Here is a 17,696-nt window from a genome sequence, read left to right as displayed (position 1 = left end):
CACGTGAATTACGTCAGCAGCATTCAAAATCATGCTACGCAGGCACAATAGGGATAACATACAACTTCATAAGATGTGTGTTTACAAAATGGCAGTTAAACTCCTCCTGGGGCGGGGAAAGTGAATATGTATGAGGCACTTAATGAGCCAAGGTTAACTTAGGTCCCTTGAACTAGTTTAAACCGACTCTAGCTGGCTTACTTGTCCTGCCTGAAATTGAGAATACAAGCTCTGAGGTGTAATCTCCACCGTGGGACTTCCTCTCACTGTTTAAAAGGATCATCAGTCTTCTCAGTGATAATGACAAGATAGCTTCCTTCCTCGCCTCAACACTCACTGTGCATAGGGCTGAATGGGTCTAGAGGAAATAGCAATGTATTAATAGAGTCTACAGTTATAGAGCCCTGTTGGTGAGCCAGCACTGTGCTATTTGCTGGATCTGCAGCACTTAACAGGACAGGGATGGTCCCTGTTCTCATCAAGAGTCCCTTCTAGTGGAGAAGAGAAATGAGCAAGCAAATAAAGATACTGCAGATGGTGATAAATGCTGTGTCTAACATGCTGAATAGCGGTAACACGTTAGGTAGTCACGAGGTGGGATAGGAGATGAGTTTAGATTTGGAATTTTTCAGGGAATGCCTTCTGAGGAGTGACATTCGAGATGGGATCTTGTATTATGTGTGATGCTTTTGACTGAAAGTGACAGAAAACCCTGACTCAAAATGGCTTTACAAAATAGAAAAAATATGTATGTGTGGATAGCTAGATCGGCAGGGTGGATTGACCAGCAAGCAAGGTATACACTGTCTTACATTAAGCAAGTAGACTTACTTGTGTCTGTTTATTAATTTGTAGTGAAGAATTTCACATGGGTTTCACCACATCTTTGGTGTGGTAGAAAACAAGTGAAATAGTTCAGTACAGATTAGTAAGCGCCACAAGTAAGCCTGTGCATACCTTGCTTCTTGGGTAATCCAGCCCTGAATAGATAGGTAGGTAGGTAGGTAGATAGCTGTGGTTGAGTCAACTCCAGCTCATGACAACCCTATATACAACATATTGTGCAAATGTCGTCCAGTCCTGTGTCATTCTCCATTGTCACAGCTCTCTAAAAATCTAGCTTACAGCTCTCTAAAAATCTGAAAAAAAGCCATTGCTGTTGAGTCAATTCTGACTCATAGCGACCCTATAGTGGGCAGTTATTGGGTCCATATATAGATAATTGCAATTGACATACTTGGCCACTGAAGTAACCCCAAAATGGTTGTTGGCCAATGGGGTAATAACTATCATAATGAGTAAGGCCAAGCAGAAGCCTCTCAAACTGCCCCTCTAACTCCCATGCGAGACGGTAAATCATAAAGAGCATCACATTCAGGAGGGACTGCGTGATATTAGTGCCACTGTTAAAGATCTAAAATGTTTTCATCACCTATGAATTGAAATTGCCTTAAGATCGTCAAAGCTGGTTCTTGTCCTGATGGCAGTATGCAATTCATAAGGTTTCAAAGCAGAAATTAGAAAAGGAATCAATAAAAAGCAAGCAAGCAAGCAAACAAAAAAACGTATAGAGCTGAACAATTGTAAGGATTTTCTACAAATAAAGTAAAGTTGAGAATATAACTGGGTTGTAAGAAGAGGAAAGTTCTAGAAATGCATTACGAATACTGTAGACACAGGAGAAGGTGAGAGACAGCCCTCCAATGGAACTTCTACTCCAGAATCTTTCATTAAATCAGGACTTCATTTTCTTGTTGGTGAGTTTACATTCTACAGCCTAGAGGAAGCACTAGGTCTCGGGGCTGGTGCCGAGCACACTTACCTTCTGGTCCTCCCAGCGTGTGTTCTGTAGAGAGGTGCCCATCACGGGGCCCTGTGGTCTCCCTAAGGTCTACATAGGCATGGCTGTTACGCCTAGCACAGTCAGCATCACCGGTGTTAAAATAACAAGGTGACCATCTACTGCATTTTCACCTCCTACTGAAAATCCTGTGACCACTGTCCTTTTTACAAACCTGGACACAATCCTGAGATTTGAAATCTCTCCAACATCTTCAAAAATCTTCAAAAAACATATTCAAAAAAATCTGTTACCAGCTCTGTTCCTATGACCTTTTCAACACAGTGTAATTTACATGGTTGGTCCTTTTTCTTCTCCTTATGGAAAATAGTAACACAAATGGATGAAATAGGCTGTTTTACTGAGGATTTACACGCTTAACAAATCAACTGTTTCTGCTGTTGCCCAGCAGTTTCTGATGTTTGAAAGTGGCTGACTTTGGTAGGGTTGCATTAGCTGTCAGACACCCCCCGCAAAAAAACCCCAAACCAAACCCATTGCAGTAGAGTCAATTCCGACTAATAGGGACCCTACAGGACAGAGTAGAATGGTCCCACGGGGTTTCCAAAGAGCAGCTGGTGGATTCGAACTGCAAGCCTTTTAGTTAGCAGGGAAGCTCTTAACCACTGTGCTGCTAGGGCTCCCTCATATGGCCCAGGGCAGCGATAACCACAAAAGTAGGAAAACATACGCAGTTTCATACTTTTCTATTTTGTTCTTATTCATACATTTTTACTAAGGGGGATACTGAGTTCTCGCTTCAGCCATAAAGAACAATGAAATTCTGATACATGGGGTGAACGTGAATGAACCTTGGAAGCCTGCTGAGTGAAATAAGACACACAAAAGGGGAAATACCGTAAAATCCCATTTATAGGAAATATCCTGAATAGGCAGCGCACAGAGGCCAAAGTTGGTTGGTGGTTACTAGGAGCTGGAGGGAGCAGGGACTGGGGAGTTACTGGTAAAGGGGTAGGTACTGAGTTTCTTGTCTGAGGTGATGAAAACCCTTGGGAACAGATAGTGAGGAAGGCTGTACAACGTGCTGAGTGTAAGTCAGGCCACTGGATTGTACACTGAAATGTAGTTAAAACGGCAATTTGGGGGCGTATATATTTCACCAAAAGAAGAATTAAAAAAAATCCTCCCTTCAGTAGCCTCTGTTAATAGTCTTAAGAGAGAGTGAATCTGTAATTACATTTATTTCTTTTAAACATCTAGAGGTTACTATTTAAATAACAAATAACTTAGAGGATTTAATTATAGATTGTGGGATATTCAGTTGGAAAATACACAAGTGAACACTTCAGAAGCTAACGTACATTATTTTGTTTTAGGGGAACGCCTACCATCACATAATTTATTTCTGAAAATATAACCATTGCCTCTCACGCGCCAGGAGGACGCAGCTCAGGTATGCCACTATATGAGCCAGTCTTGGTTGTTAATACCCATGTTTTGTCACTTTGCGAAATGGTATCTCAACAGTGCTTCATTTTTGAGTACAAATGAGATTAGTTTTTTTTTTCTTTTTAGTAAGACTAAAGGTGCTCTGTATTACCTCTTTAGTAATATTATTTTCCTGTCCTTCAGCTTTTTAATTTATTGATTTTTTTTTAGCTGATTTAAATTGAGTCTTAGAGGAGACATATCAAAAACAGACCAAAAGAAAACAAAAAACAGACCAAAAGAAAACAAAAAACAGTTGCCATCGACTTATCTCTGACTCATGGTGGCCCCATATACGTTAGAGTAGAACTGGGCTCCTTAGGGTTTTCAGTGAGTGATTTTCTGGAAGTACATTGCCAGGTCTTTCTTCCAAGGCACCTCTGGGTAGGCTTGAGCCCCCCGTCTTTCAATTAGCAGCTGAGTACATTAACCATTGTCACCAAGGCTCATGTGGTCCCCCTTCTGCCAGACCTTCAAGGGAAGGAAGCCAGGCGTGCCTGGATCATTCCATCCAAGGTTAGAGCTGCCGAGAGGAGAGGGCTTGGAGGAAGACATCCATACATTTTATTTTCCAGATGCTGCTCTATAAAGACATTGCATCAATGTAAGCTAGCCAGTTGATTAAATTAATCAAATAAGCACAATTATCGAGCATCTTTTGGATGCCAGGCATTGTGGGCCTGGACGTGCAGAAGTGAATAAAGGAACATGAATCTCGGAGTCATTTACTAACTCAGTGCCCATATCAGGAATATAAAATTGACTAACTCATTGGAATGAAGAGTGTGACTCCCTTATTTTATGATGGCTTTTAAGCCTCACCCCTCCCACTTTCCCTTTGCCCCCAGCTGGACAAGCTGATAAGAAAGCTTGGGTGCTCCCTCCTTTGGCACAGGTGAGAAGCTCAGACCACACACAGGAACCCTTTGCCTGGTCCCACCTGGTAACCACCATACAAGCCTCAAGCTAGTCCCCTTTCCTTGCTTCCTCAACCCATTGTTGGAAGGCTGCCCAGCTCTTCCCCAGAAAACCTCATTATGTGAGCAATAAACCTTCCCAACGCACATAAGCTCTCTCCTAAATCAACAGCAGGTCTCAACTCACTAACACAGCATCTCTAACGTTTCAGCCACCCTTTGGCCATTTTCAGGATGTTACCAGTTCAGATACCACCTAACTCGTATACACTTAATATTATTCACTGGCTAAATTTAAATCATTTTACTTTAATAAAAAAAGTTATATCAATAATGAAAATGGAAACCCAGTACCACTTGTCATAAACGTGCTCTAAAATGAATGTAATAAAGACAGGACACAGTTATTAAATTCTGTCTGGAACTGTTGTCTGCCTGTGACTGTGAATGTCTCTCTTTGTTCAACAAAGGAAATTAGGAAGGTCAGAGGAGATAAAGATATCCTAGCACCGATAGAGACTTTCTCTTTGACATAATCAGCATGATTAAAAGGGACAAGAAATGAGAATATTTTCCTCAGCGTGAAATTCAGCATTATTCAACGCCGGGTCCGTGGGCTGCATGCCCACAGGGGCACGCTTCCCGCATTTGGGGAAACCAGGGATTGATATGTTACCAAGCCTGAAAACATTTTGCCCAACAACAGATTGACTACTCTTAAGCCCTTTCAGGGAGATGATATGATGACACCTCAGAGAATGAAGGTTTTGGGTGTCTCCGTGGTATTAATGAGTGATGGTCCACATTTTCCCTGGGAAGAATCGGGTAGAGTGGAGACAAGGGTTACAGCCACATTTTTTCAGATGAGAAAGGTGTGACCTCCTTAGTCCAAGTAACATGGCCTGTGCTGGGTGGGTTCCAGAGTCCAAGGGAATAGTTTGTTATTTTAAACTCAGATTCTTAAATATGTTGGCCCTCTAGCCAAATCTGGCTTTTAAGCATGCTAATTTTGGCCTAAAAAAAAAGTAAAGAAAAAAAAAATTGGTGTTCCTGCTGGCACAGTGGTTAGGCAGTCAGCTGCAAACAGGAAGGTTAGCAGTTTGAACCCATCCAGAGACTCTGCAGGAAAAAGACCTGGCAATCTGCTTATGTAAATATTACAACCTAGGAAACCCTGTGGGGCAGTTCTGCTCTGTCACATGGGACCACTAAGAGTTGGAATCAACTCGCCAACACCCAACATCAACAAATTTAAAAATAAAATAGGAGATTTCATATCATAGCCAGATTTCCAGCTTCTTCTGACAAATTGGGAGATCTGGCATCCTGGGGGGGGGTTCTGGGGTGGTACAAATAATTAATGCACTAGGCTGCTAACCCAAAGGTTGAAGGTTTGAGTCCACCCGTAGGCACCTCAATATATCTGCAGCAGTGTATTGGTAGAGAGCTGGCAGAAATTCAAGCCAGATTCAGAATAGGACGTGGAACCAGGGATATCATTGCTGATTTCAGATGGATCTTGGCTGAAAGCAGAGAATACCAGAAAGATGTTTACCTGTGTTTTATTGACTATGCAAAGGCATTCAACTGTGTGGATCATAACAAATTGTGGATAACATTTCAAAGAATGGGAATTCCGGAACACTTAATTATGCTCGTGAAGAACGCATCCATATATCAAGAGGCAGTCGTTTGAACAGAACAAGGGGATGCTGCATGGTTTACAGTCGGGAAATGTGTGCGTCAGGGTTGTATCCTTGCAGCGTACTTGTTCAATCTATATGCTGAACAAATAATTCAAGAAGCTGGACAATATGAAGAAGAACGCAGCATCTGGACTGGAGACTTACTAACAACCTGCGTTATGCGGATGACACGACCTCGCTTGCTGAAAGTGAAGAGGACTTGAAGCACTTACTGATGAAGATCAAAGACCACAGCCTTCAATATGGACTACGCCTCAACATAAAGAAAACAAAAATCCTTACAACTGGACCAATAAGCAACATAATGATAAACGTAGAAAAGATTGAAGCTGTGAAGGATTTCATTTTACTTGGATCCACAATCAACACCCATGGAAACAGCAGTCAAGAAATCAAAAGACGGATTACATTGGGCAAATCTGCTGCAAAAGGCCTCTTTAAAGTGTCAAGCAAAGATGTGACCTTGAAGACTAAGGTGCACTTGACCCAAGCCATGGTGTTTCTAATCGCCTCATATGCATGTGAAAGCTGAATGATGAATAAGGAAGACTGAAGAAGAATTGACACCTTTGAATGGGTGGTGTTGGCTAAGAATACTGGCTGGCCTGCCAAAAGAAGGAACAAATGTGTCTCGGAAGCGTTATAACCAGAATGCTCCTTAGAAGCAAGGATGGCCAGACTACGCGTCACATACTTTGGACATGTTATCAGGAGGGATCAATCGCTGGAGAAGGACATCATGCTTGGTAAAACAGACGGTCAGCGAAAAAAAGTAAGACCCCCCAACAAGATGGATTGACACAGTGGCTGCAACAATGGACTCAAGTATAGCAACTATAGGAGGATGGCGCAGGACCAGGCAGTGTTTCGTACTGTTGTACCTAGGGTCACTATGAGCCGGAGCCAACTTGATGGCACTTGACAACATAGGTGCCTCAGAAGAAAAGGCCTGGAGTTCTCCTTCTGAAAAATCAGCCATTGAAAACCCTGTGGAGCGTAGTTCTCCCCTGACACACATGGGTCACCATAGGTTGGGCTCCACTCGAGGGCAACGGTGTTTTTTTTTTTTTTTTTTTTTTGTATCTGTGGAGCTGGGTGAGGGAGGATGAGACATGGGCAGATGACAAGAACCACAGCTTGTTTTCCTGCCTGCTCCTTGTAGAAACTGCTCTCATGTGTGCACTTTCTCCAAATATTAGATCAAGAAGCGAGGTTGTCCAGATTAGAGCCACGTGTTTGCAGTGTCTTGGTGGCTAACAATGTCAAAACACAATGTATAGCAACAGATGTTTGCTTTTATAGCGGCTTTCCTATTACTGGTGTTGTTGAGTCTATAAAGAGACATGCACTGTAAACACTTGGGGAAAGGAATAAAGAAGAGAAGAAGAAAACTTTCCCAAATACCATCATAAATAAGTGATTTTTTTTTTGGTGTTGTTTTGTTTTGACTTTAGAAATAGTTATCTGCTCAAGAAATCAAGCATTTTGAGGCAACAAACTCCCCATCAGGGGGATTTAATGAGAGAATGATGACTGCCTGGGGCGCAGGATCTGACTTTTGAGGCAGAAGCAAAACTGAAATGAGGGGATGCCGTACCTATCCTGTTGTGTAGACAGAAAGTGAAGTAGAGAGGAGAGTGTTTATGTCACCTAGTGTCTAGCGCCCCTTAAGTGGATGGCATTGTTGGGAAGACAGGGCTTTCTGCTGATGGCTGCTGTGCCGGTCCCCTGCTTGGCAGCTGTGCAGATTTAAAAGGTAGAAGGGGACAGAGTCCTGCTTACCAAGGCTGTAGGTGCCAGGGATAAGTCTAAAAGCCTTTCGGGGGCAGTGGGCTACTGGGAGCAGCCACAGGGTTAGAAATGGAGTGTATGTAGGAAATGAGCCACTACCCATCTGTCGGTTTGTCACACTGTGGTGCCTTGCGTGTTGCTGTGATGTTGGAAACTGTGCCACCAGTATTAAAAATACCAGCAGGGCCACCCATGATGGTTTCAGTAGAGCTTCCAGACTGAGACAAACTAGGAAGAAAGGAAGGTGATCCACTTCCGAAAATCAGCCAGTGAATACCTTAAGGATCACATCAGAACATTGTCTGACTTGTTTGAACATGTCATCGGGAGGGATCAATTGCTAGAAGAGCAATAATATTTGGAGAAGTGGAGGCCAAGGAGGCCATTTGAGACTCTTGGTTGGTGAAGTGGACCTACATAATGACCACAACAACAGACCCGAACATGCCAGTGATAGTGAAAATAACACAGCGCTGGGCAGTATTTTGTTCCGCTGTATGTGGGGTCACCATGAGTCCGGTTCTGGGGACATGGTCACAGTCACAGGGCTAGCACACCACAAACACCTCCCAACTGCCTGCTGTATGAACAGAATGGTCTCCCCATCGGTGGATGGGCAGATCTGGCTGGGAGAGGGCCCGGGGCTCCTGGCTGGGAGAGAAGGACCTGGGGCTCCTGGCTGGGAGAGGAGGGCCTGGGGTGCCTGGCTGGGAGAGGAGGGCCCGGGGCTCCTGGCTGGGAGGGGGCCCGAGGCTCCTGGCTGGGAGAGGAGGGCCCGGGGCATCCGGACAACTGAGGGTACATGAGCCATGTCAATGATAATGATCTTAGTTCTGTTTTTTTATTTTTTTATTACCAGGCCCACCCGGGAGAGGGATGACGAGGAAGACGAGAAGAAAGGCAGAGGGGGTGCCCTCTGGTACCAGCACACCACAGCCTGGGTCCTGACCCAGTTTGTGGTAGAGTCACCTGAGATGGGTCAGCTGACAGATGTGCTGGGCCTCAACCTGCAGTTTGACATCACAGACCTCGTGACCAATTTCGTCAAGGTAGAGGATCCAAAAATCGTGAAGTTACAGGACCCTGGTTGATCAGGAGCCAGGAATAAACCACATGTAGGTAAGGCCAGCCCACTACCTGGCACTTCCTCTCTTGCCCAACCTTTTATTTGTATGTGTCCAGATATGAGTTTGCTTGAGCAAGTTTTGCCTGTGTTGTGTGAGAGAAGGAATAGTGACAGATAATCACAGGATTCATCGATCTTCATAACCTGAATTCAGAAATCAATTTCTAATTAAGGAAGCACAGAAAACCTTTTGCAAATTAGAGACACTATGGAGATAAAACATCTACCCTTTTTATCAGTGAAATGTAAGTTAAAACATAAAATGAAAGTGATGTTACTTCCCCCAATATCAGTAGTTCTCAACATCGGGGGACTGGTGGCAACAACTGGACAACTGGAGGCTGCTAGTGCTACTTGGATCTGGTGGGTAGAGGCCAGGGCTGCTAAATATCCTACAATGCACAGGGCAGCCCCCATGACAAAGAGCCGCCCAGCCCAAATGTCGATAGTATCACACTTGAGGAAGCCTGTCAAATACGATATTCACCAGCACACCATTAATGGACATCCGTTGGACCAGTGAATGTGTGTTATTTGCTAACCTTGAAATCCAGTCATTTAGCTCTCTGGGCCTTGGAGTGGTCAAAAAGTTTGGCAAGTTTGAAAATTCATTTATTTTTATATACACACACGCGCACGTTCGTAACGTCATGCTTTCTTCTTTTCTCATACTGTTATCGAAAATAATTTTAATAAGATGATTCTGCAGAGATTATATAAGAAGTCATTATCTTCACAAAATATTTAAATATTTCATTGCATGCCACAGTTTAGGTTTTTGGCCAAACCTGTTTTTTTGTGAAAGGTGGTTTAATGATGATACAGCCTAGCCAAGTGTAAGTCACACCTGGTTGCAAATTGATGTTTTATGAGGTAAGATGGCTTCTTAAGGCCATTAAGCTTCCCTTTCCCATTGTCTTTTCCTGGTGAACAAAATGATGTCACAAGGACCTGTAGGTTATTGTTTTGTAACATCTAACTGCTCAAGAAGAAGGAACGCAAGAAGGGGAAGAAGGCTGAACACTGTGCTTTAAGCATTTTTAGTACAGTTCTGCCATTGTCAAAACACAGATACTAGTTTTTGGAAAAAAGGTTGTGTTTCTTTTGCTTTAGTAGCCTGACGCCAGCAGGGAGATTGTATCTTTAGTTTTTGGGAATTGCTCCCAAATTAAATCAAGTGCTTTGAAGAAAAATGATTGACATTGTACGAATCAAAGGAAAGAAAATACAGTAAGATCTCTGTAGAATTCCTAATCCTTTCAATTGAAGGATGCAAGCGAACACTCAAAATATGCTTTTTTAATCCATTTCAGCAAGTTTTCGTAGCGTAAGACTAGACCATCAGGTACAAACCTATTGTCTGACAAAGTCAGTTCTACTGACTCCTCGAAACAAGGTAGTCCACACACCAGAGAAACTGTGGGGCACCTTATCAAACAAAGAATAAATCGAGTCACTGTAGGGCTTTGGGGAAGGTGGGGTTTAGGAGAAATTTGAACAAATGAGAGTTTCCGTAGGCTCAGAGCAAAGCAAAGCTGTGTGCTGCAGCCGCACTGCAGCACGGACCCAGGGTATCATTTACTTGTACTAAGTTAACATGGATGCTGGATTCACAGGGAGCCCTGCGTCCCTGGTCACTTGTGACAACTCCTCTCTCCCAGAATCACAACCGGCAAAGGAGATCAATTCAGCACTTGCTTCTGGAATCAGTGAATTCTTGAAACCTTTTCCTGCTTTTTATCTAGTCTGTCTTATCTGAAACAAGTGTTCAATGACTCGGATAAATTTTCCATCAACCATGTGTCCAAATGCCATTTGCTTTCCAGCAGGGTTATCTGTGCTAGTGAGAGTATACAATTAGATGTGACAAAAGGGCCACATGTCTTCACACTTCTTCCAAAGCAAGTAATGTCTGGTATTTGGGATTCTGTTTTAGCTACCTGAACAAGTATGGCTAACGAAGACTGAATTCTGTTGGCTTACGTTAATTATTTGCAACTCTAAAGCTCTGAAAGCTTCTAGCAGATCATTTGAAATTATACAAAGGACACCGTGTTTCTTAAGCATGCCAGCCTCCCATAATGCACCTTTTCCCCGATACCCTAAGCCAAGCATGGCTTCCTAATAAAGAATGTTTGAAGAGATATTATCTTGAGATTAGTTGCACGAGAAATTGATTCAGACGCATCACATGAGGTTTTGAAATCTTTTTGGAAAAGTCAAAGTCAAATTCTGTTATGTGACACTTGATAAATTAATATACACATGAATGCATTCATTGAAGAATATTATTTGTTCTTCATACTGGTGGGACAGCACACTATTAATGGCAGTTCAGCGCATGCCAAAAACAGGTCAAGATTTTAAAACCTAGGGGTTTCATTTCCTCAGTCTATATATTGAAAGCAATTTTATAGAAAAGCATGTTTGTGTGCGTGTATAAATTTGAAAGAAGCTTATAATGCTTTAGTTTTATTTTTTCCCGGGGATTCTTAGTTCTTGGATTCTGCTCAGTGATGGTTCTGTGACACCTTTAGGTATTTATGATCCCAAGGATTTTCAGCTACTGTCTCATCACTGGATGAAATGGTGATGTCTGTGCACCCAAACCTTCAGTCCCAATGACTGGTTTAGGCACAGAGAGTGCAGGGCAAGGGCCCTGGATTAAGTTAGAAAGGATGGTTGATGAACCTTATCACAAGACTAAGAGGAAGGGCATTCTCATTGTGGATAAAGGAAACATCAAGGTCAATTCGAACCAAATATTGTTGAGCACCAAGGAAGCACCAATGATATTGAGGGCATAAATCGGGAATATAAAGACCTCCTCAGTAATTCCATGGAGTGTGAAGGAAACCAGGAGAGAGCAGTTCAGGAGTGGTTCCAACATGGTACATCTGTTGGCCAAGAGGAAGGCACCAACAAGAGCACAACCCCACAGTCTCCCGTGGGTGGAAAGGATAAGTTACGCAAGAGTGGTGGTCCAGGTGCCTTCACCAGCTTCCCCACTTAGGGGAAGTTACCAGAACCCAACAATCCCAGTGACCTTACAGTGACCTCAAGGGGGCTAACTGACCTGGAGATTGGCATGTATGCCCTGCTCTGTGTCTTGTTTGACTATTTTGCCCTTCTTAATCAACTGTGTGGCATTTGCTTGGAAATACAGGCACAAAAGGTTTGCTGTGAGCGAGCAAGGCAACATCCCCCACTCCCATGACTGGGTCTGGCTTGGGAATGAAGTAGAACTTTGGGAGAACCCCGTTGACATCACACTCCCATCAGAGGAGTGCACGACCATGATAGACAGGGGGCTGCAGTTCGAGGAGAGGAACTTCCTTCTGAACGGCAGTTCCCAGAAGACTTTCCGTAGCCAACTACTCAGACCTTCTGACTATGTGTATGAGAAGGAAATGAAAAATGAAACTCTCAATCCTTCAGGCCCAAAGAGGAAGAGAGTCAAGTTTACTTCCTACACCACCATTCCCCCAGAGTATGGCAGCCCGTACACCAACTCCATCCTTTTTGACGGTGATGACAACATTAAGTGGGTCTGCCAAGATATGGGGCTGGGGGACTCCCAGGACTTTAGAGACTACATGGAAAGACTGCAAGACCAGATGTAAACTCCTTTCTTATGTTTGTATTCACCTTTATGCCTTCTGTTTTCTGAGTGGTGGAGCAGTGAGTGTCATCAGCAGTAGAGGATGATTTAACAAAGCTTCATTTGTGGTGGCCTGGTGAGATCCCTTTCCAAGGAAGGGACAGAGGTCAGGAGAGCTAATGCATACAGACTGTCAGCCAGGAAGTCCCCGTAGACAGCCACAAGGAGACACTAGGAATGTTGTAAGACAATAGTTTTGCGTGCTGCCTGGACCAGCTTGGTACAAACACAATATACCTAAGCCTCGTGGAGGCCTTTCTTCATCTCCGGGTAAACGGCCACTGGGGATTACAAAGAATCTGGGAATTTATTTTTCTGTTCTTAGTTGTTTGTAAAGCACAGCGAACGTTACTCCCCTCGGCCCGAGAGTAGACTGAGGTGGCATGTGACTGAATGTAGCTTTCGTGTACCTTGTTTGGCACATGTGACATATGATAGAATGTAGCCGCCCTCATCTGGAATGAGCACTGCTCATCGTTCTGATGCATACGTGCAAAGGGCTGGGGCTGAGGCAGGGTGTCCCTGGGTGGTGCCCGCAGTTAAGTGCTCAGCTACGCACTGAAAGGTGGGTGGTTCAAGTCCACCCGAAGGTGTCACAGAGGAAGGTCCTGGTGATCTCCTTCCGAAAAATCAGCCAGTGACGACCCTACAGAGCACGGTTCTCCTCTGACACACGTGGAGTTGCCGTGAGGTGTAGTCGACTCAGTGGCGACTGGCTTGGCTTGGTTTTGGGGGACTGGAAGCCGCTAGTGAGGTAACTGGGACAGGCATTGCACAACCCCGAGAGTTAGCACTGCCTTAAACTGTGTTCCCCAAGCACCTCAGCACCCACCCCATCGAGTCCCCACCCTGACAACGCATCAACAGTTATTTCCTTTGGCCTCTGAAATTCTTTTGGAAACATAAGTAGGAAAAAAAAAAAAAAATCAGTCCTTTCCTTAAGGTCTGTTTGATTGGCATACAAGTTTTGTTCCCTGGAATTGGTTACGTCATGTCATTTACGGAGTATCCACCCTGGGCATCAGCTTTCCCCATGACGGCATTTAGGGTCAGAGCCTACGCTCTTATCCCTGCCTGGTCTTTCCTTGTTTACCTTATTGAGGCCTCTTGTGTCTAAATCAAAGAAGAGGTTTTATTTGATGTATGTGTACAATAAAAGAGGGCCATTATTTAAATACAGATTTTTCATGGAGCTTGTAGAGCTTTGGGAAAACCTTTCAAACCATGAATATGTTTTTTTTTTTTTCCCCTCTTTTACCTGAAACTTCATGAGGAACTAATGGAGTACATTTCTGGGGATAAAACATTCAATTAACTTGTTTTTAGCTGTATTTATATGAGTGTTTTGGGAGCATCATATTTTAGTCTCCAAGCTGAATTCTAAAGTTAGCATTGCTGTGCACAAAAAGCAAATCGCCTAGGAAACAGCTGCAGATGGGGCTCGCCATTGGCCTGGACACAAATAAATAGAAAAATGTTTCAGTTCCACAGTATGTAGAGATCCATCTATGCAGTGGCCAGAAATATGTTCACAGTTGTGATTCTGGCAGAGACAAAACCTGCATGGGATGTGTGCTGAGGCGAACAAACTGTGCGTGCTCTCAAAAATAAATAGATAAATAATGAAATAAAATATAAGGAAATAATGGCTGTTCCAAAGCTCAAGAATAAGTTTAAAAAAAACACAAAGACTGGAAATCAATGTGGCAAAGAATAAAGCAATCACATGATTCCTGATTTATCATTATTTTTTAATATAAAATGTTGCTGAAAGAACCACAGAAATGACCTTAAGTAAAGCAGGAGTTCCAGAATAGGGAGATTTAATTGGATTTAATAGCTGCTGAAACAGATATTGGGCTCGAGTGATCCATGGTGGACTCTGTTCAGCCATTTCACCTCTAAGAGAGAGAATTTTAAGGGGCGAAAGTAGGATGGACCTGCAGGAGTCACCTGGGGCAGTGGCACACTCCTAAACATCTGATGACTGAGCTATTGAAAAGCAGGAGCTGAGTGTCCTCTTATTATGGACACCCGTGGATGGAAACATCACAGGCCAGCCCCCTGTAGGGTCTCACTGCACGGCAGCCAAGTTCTCCCTGTGTCCCGCGTCCACCGGACTGAAGCGTGTTTGGGGACAGTGAACAAATCATTGATGATACAGGTTTGCCCCCTGAGGCTGGTGTTCAGTGGGGCCTGTAGACGTTATAAGTGGGGCCGAGAAGTGAGGCTGGTAAATACTAGTTTGATTTGTTTTTCTTCCAATTTGATTAGAGAATGCAGCCAGGAGACCCAAGGCATCTGCTGTAAAACGATTCTGTAAAGAGAGGGCCAACGCTGGCGGGAAGAGACCCTTGGTCACCCAGGGACAATGCCATGGCTTTCCACAGTGTTGGGTGGGGAGGTGACCCGAGTCAGACAGCATGGAATGGAGAGCGAAGCACGTGCTAATTTAAGCACACTTATGCAAATGAAGCCTTTCAGAGTCCTCTCCATTTGGATCCCCAGCATTTGGCCCAGGCATAACTGGAATTCCTTTCTAAAACTGAAAGACCTAAACTCAGTTATAGGATGAGTCACACTCAGCCTGGCCACTTCCCTTGTTACGTGAGACTTTGTGGAGTTTGGTGGGGGGGCGGGGGAGATGTGTGCTATGGGCTGGGAAGGCAATGGAAATTACCTTAGAGATGAGGAGCCTGATGACAGCGGAGTAAAAATACAGCAGTTCCCACGGCATGGCGTGAGTGCTTGGTGTGATACAGAAAGCAAGTGCAGAGCATTTAAAGGTGGTGGTGGTTCTCAGCAGAGCTGGAGACGGCCACGCTGCCCCGGGAGGCCTGAGTGACAGGAGTCTCAGTGGAGAACCGCTCAGCACAGGACATCGCTCCTGCAGAGCTGTATTTGTTCCTGCACTAAAACTCAGTCAACTCAAAGTGAAGAACCAAGTGGAAGGGCCGGGGTCCCCTTACCAAACATCTCTATCAGTTTTCTATCTGTGTGTTATCTATTGGCCCTCTCTCTGTCTGCCTGCCTGCCTACTTGCCGACCTATCATCCGTCCGTCTGCCCGTCCGTCTGTCCAATCTCTCTCTCTCTCTTTCTATCCATCCGTGTATTTGGAATCCCTGGGTGGTGCAAACAGGTAACACATTCGGCTTCTAACCTAAAGGTTGGAGATATGAATTCACCCAGAGGCTCCTCGGAAGAAAGGCCTGGTGACCTACTTCTGAAAAACCAGCCATTGAGAACCCTGTGGAGCATAGTTCTCCTCTGACACCCGTGGGATAGGCGTGAGTAGGAGTTGACCGCAGCTGGGTATCTGATGGTTATCTCTGTTTCTCTTTTGGGCTGTACTGTTAATAACTTAGAGGTGTGTGTGTGTGTGTGTGTGTCCGTGTGCATGTTAGGGGTAGGGGCTCATATGGGTCCAGGGCCTCCAGAATGCTGAAGCTGGCTGCTGAACAACCAAAGCTCTAGACACAGAAGAAAAATGCCAGACAGTAGGGAATTTTGTTGGGATCCCTGAAGGTTTCCGAGACGCCTCAGCTCAAAGACTTGCTGAGTCCAAAGCAGACCACCGGCTCGCCGTGCACGCGCGGCAGCTAACCACCGGCTCGCCTTGCACGCGCGGCAGCTAACCACCGGCTCGCCGTGCACGCGTGGCAGCTAACCACCGGCTCGCCGTGCACGCGTGGCAGCTAACCACCAGCATCACCTTTGCCACTTTAGCAAATGCCACCTTTTGCTTTCAGGATGAAACCAAAATCTACTTGGCAATCCAGACTTTAAAAGCTAAATATGTTTTAATAATTCCCCCAACCCAAGCCCGCTCTTTCTTCAAGCCCCACAGGCAATTTATAAATAAGTGGGCATAGATGAGGGTCTTTGGGAGACTAAGTCTGTGAACAGGTACTTTTATGGTTCAAGGGAGTTGGCAGAAAAGGTGTTGCAGCCCTCCCCCAGATCGACAAGTCCATTTTTCCCCATCAGCATTGTTTCTCAGATCTGTAAAGAAAAAATATTCTCCACTAAGAGCCTCATCCAGTTCCTTTTCTGACAGAAAACAGGAGACCCAAGCTGCTGGCCGCTGGCAGTTCTTTCCAGCTCTCAGTGTATATATAACTTTTGGCATAATCGGTTTCAAGAACAGAAGGAACAAAGAAAGTTTGGAATGAGATCCAGGAATGAAAAAACACTCTTTATATAGAAGTTTATGTGCGAAATGCAAATACTGTATATAAGAATTTTTTTTTTTTTTTTGCATTGAAATTCTTAATACCTCCTGAAAATGTCTTACTGGATTTATTCAGTTTATGGTGTGGTGGTTTTGTTGTTTGTTTTCAGAAAAAAATTTAAAAAATAGAAAAGTATAGAAAACTCTTCCCAGGCTGGGGCTGTGTGGTGGTTGGGACTTTGTGTCAGCTTGGCAGGGCCGTGATTCTCAGTGTTTATATGTGATCACCCATGGTTGAGTCTGCTGTGAGTAGCCAATCAGTTGAAAGGGATTTCTTTGGGGGTGTGGCCTGCATCCAAATATAAGCAGATATTCTTGCTTTTTTGCTGACTCTGGATCCTGTACTGCCTCCTGTTCGTCTGACCTCCGGCTCTGCAACCCATCATGGGGGTGGTGCAGGATGGAGCAGTGTTTTGTTCCATTGTGCGTGGGGTCGTCATGAGTTGGGTCTAACTCAATGGCAGCTGCCAGCAACATCATGTAAAAACCAGAAAGTTGACCCCTTGAGCTGAAAAACTTCCAGTGAAGTGCTAGAAGCTTATACTAGCTCATCCATCTGCCTGACCCAGATGGATGAGAAAAAAGGCAATGGGATGAGAAAGGCAGTGGCAAAATGAATTACTTTAGCAGGTCCTGAGGACACATAAATGAGCCTCGGTAGGACAGTGGTTAAGCCGTCGGCTGCTAACTGTAAGATCAGCAGTTTGAACCTACCCGCAGCTCCTCCACAGGAAAAAGATTTGGCTGTCCGCTCCCGTAAAGATTACAGCCTCGGAAACCCTATGGAGCAATTCTGCTCTGTCCTGTAAGGCCACTCTGAGTTGGAATTGATGTGACAGCAATGAGAGCACAGAATGAATCAGTAACCCAGAACTGGATTGACACAGTGGTTGCAACGATGGGCTCAAACATAGCAATGATTGTGAGGATGGCGCGGGACCAGGCAACGTTTCGTTCTGTTGTACGTAAGGTG

General features: G+C 44.4%; 1 pseudogene; it reads left to right on the top strand.

The window, feature by feature from the left end:
- Window positions 1-7,500: 7,500 nt before the first annotated feature.
- Window positions 7,501-13,843, top strand: LOC126066059 (transmembrane protein 132B-like; annotated as a pseudogene).
- The last annotated feature ends 3,853 nt before the right edge of the window (window positions 13,844-17,696 follow it).

The sequence above is a fragment of the Elephas maximus genome, chromosome 22 (genome assembly GCF_024166365.1).
Source record: "Elephas maximus indicus isolate mEleMax1 chromosome 22, mEleMax1 primary haplotype, whole genome shotgun sequence".
NCBI lineage: Eukaryota > Metazoa > Chordata > Mammalia > Proboscidea > Elephantidae > Elephas > Elephas maximus.
Note: the sequence above shows the minus strand (reverse complement) of the source record. Positions and strands in the feature narration are given on the sequence as shown.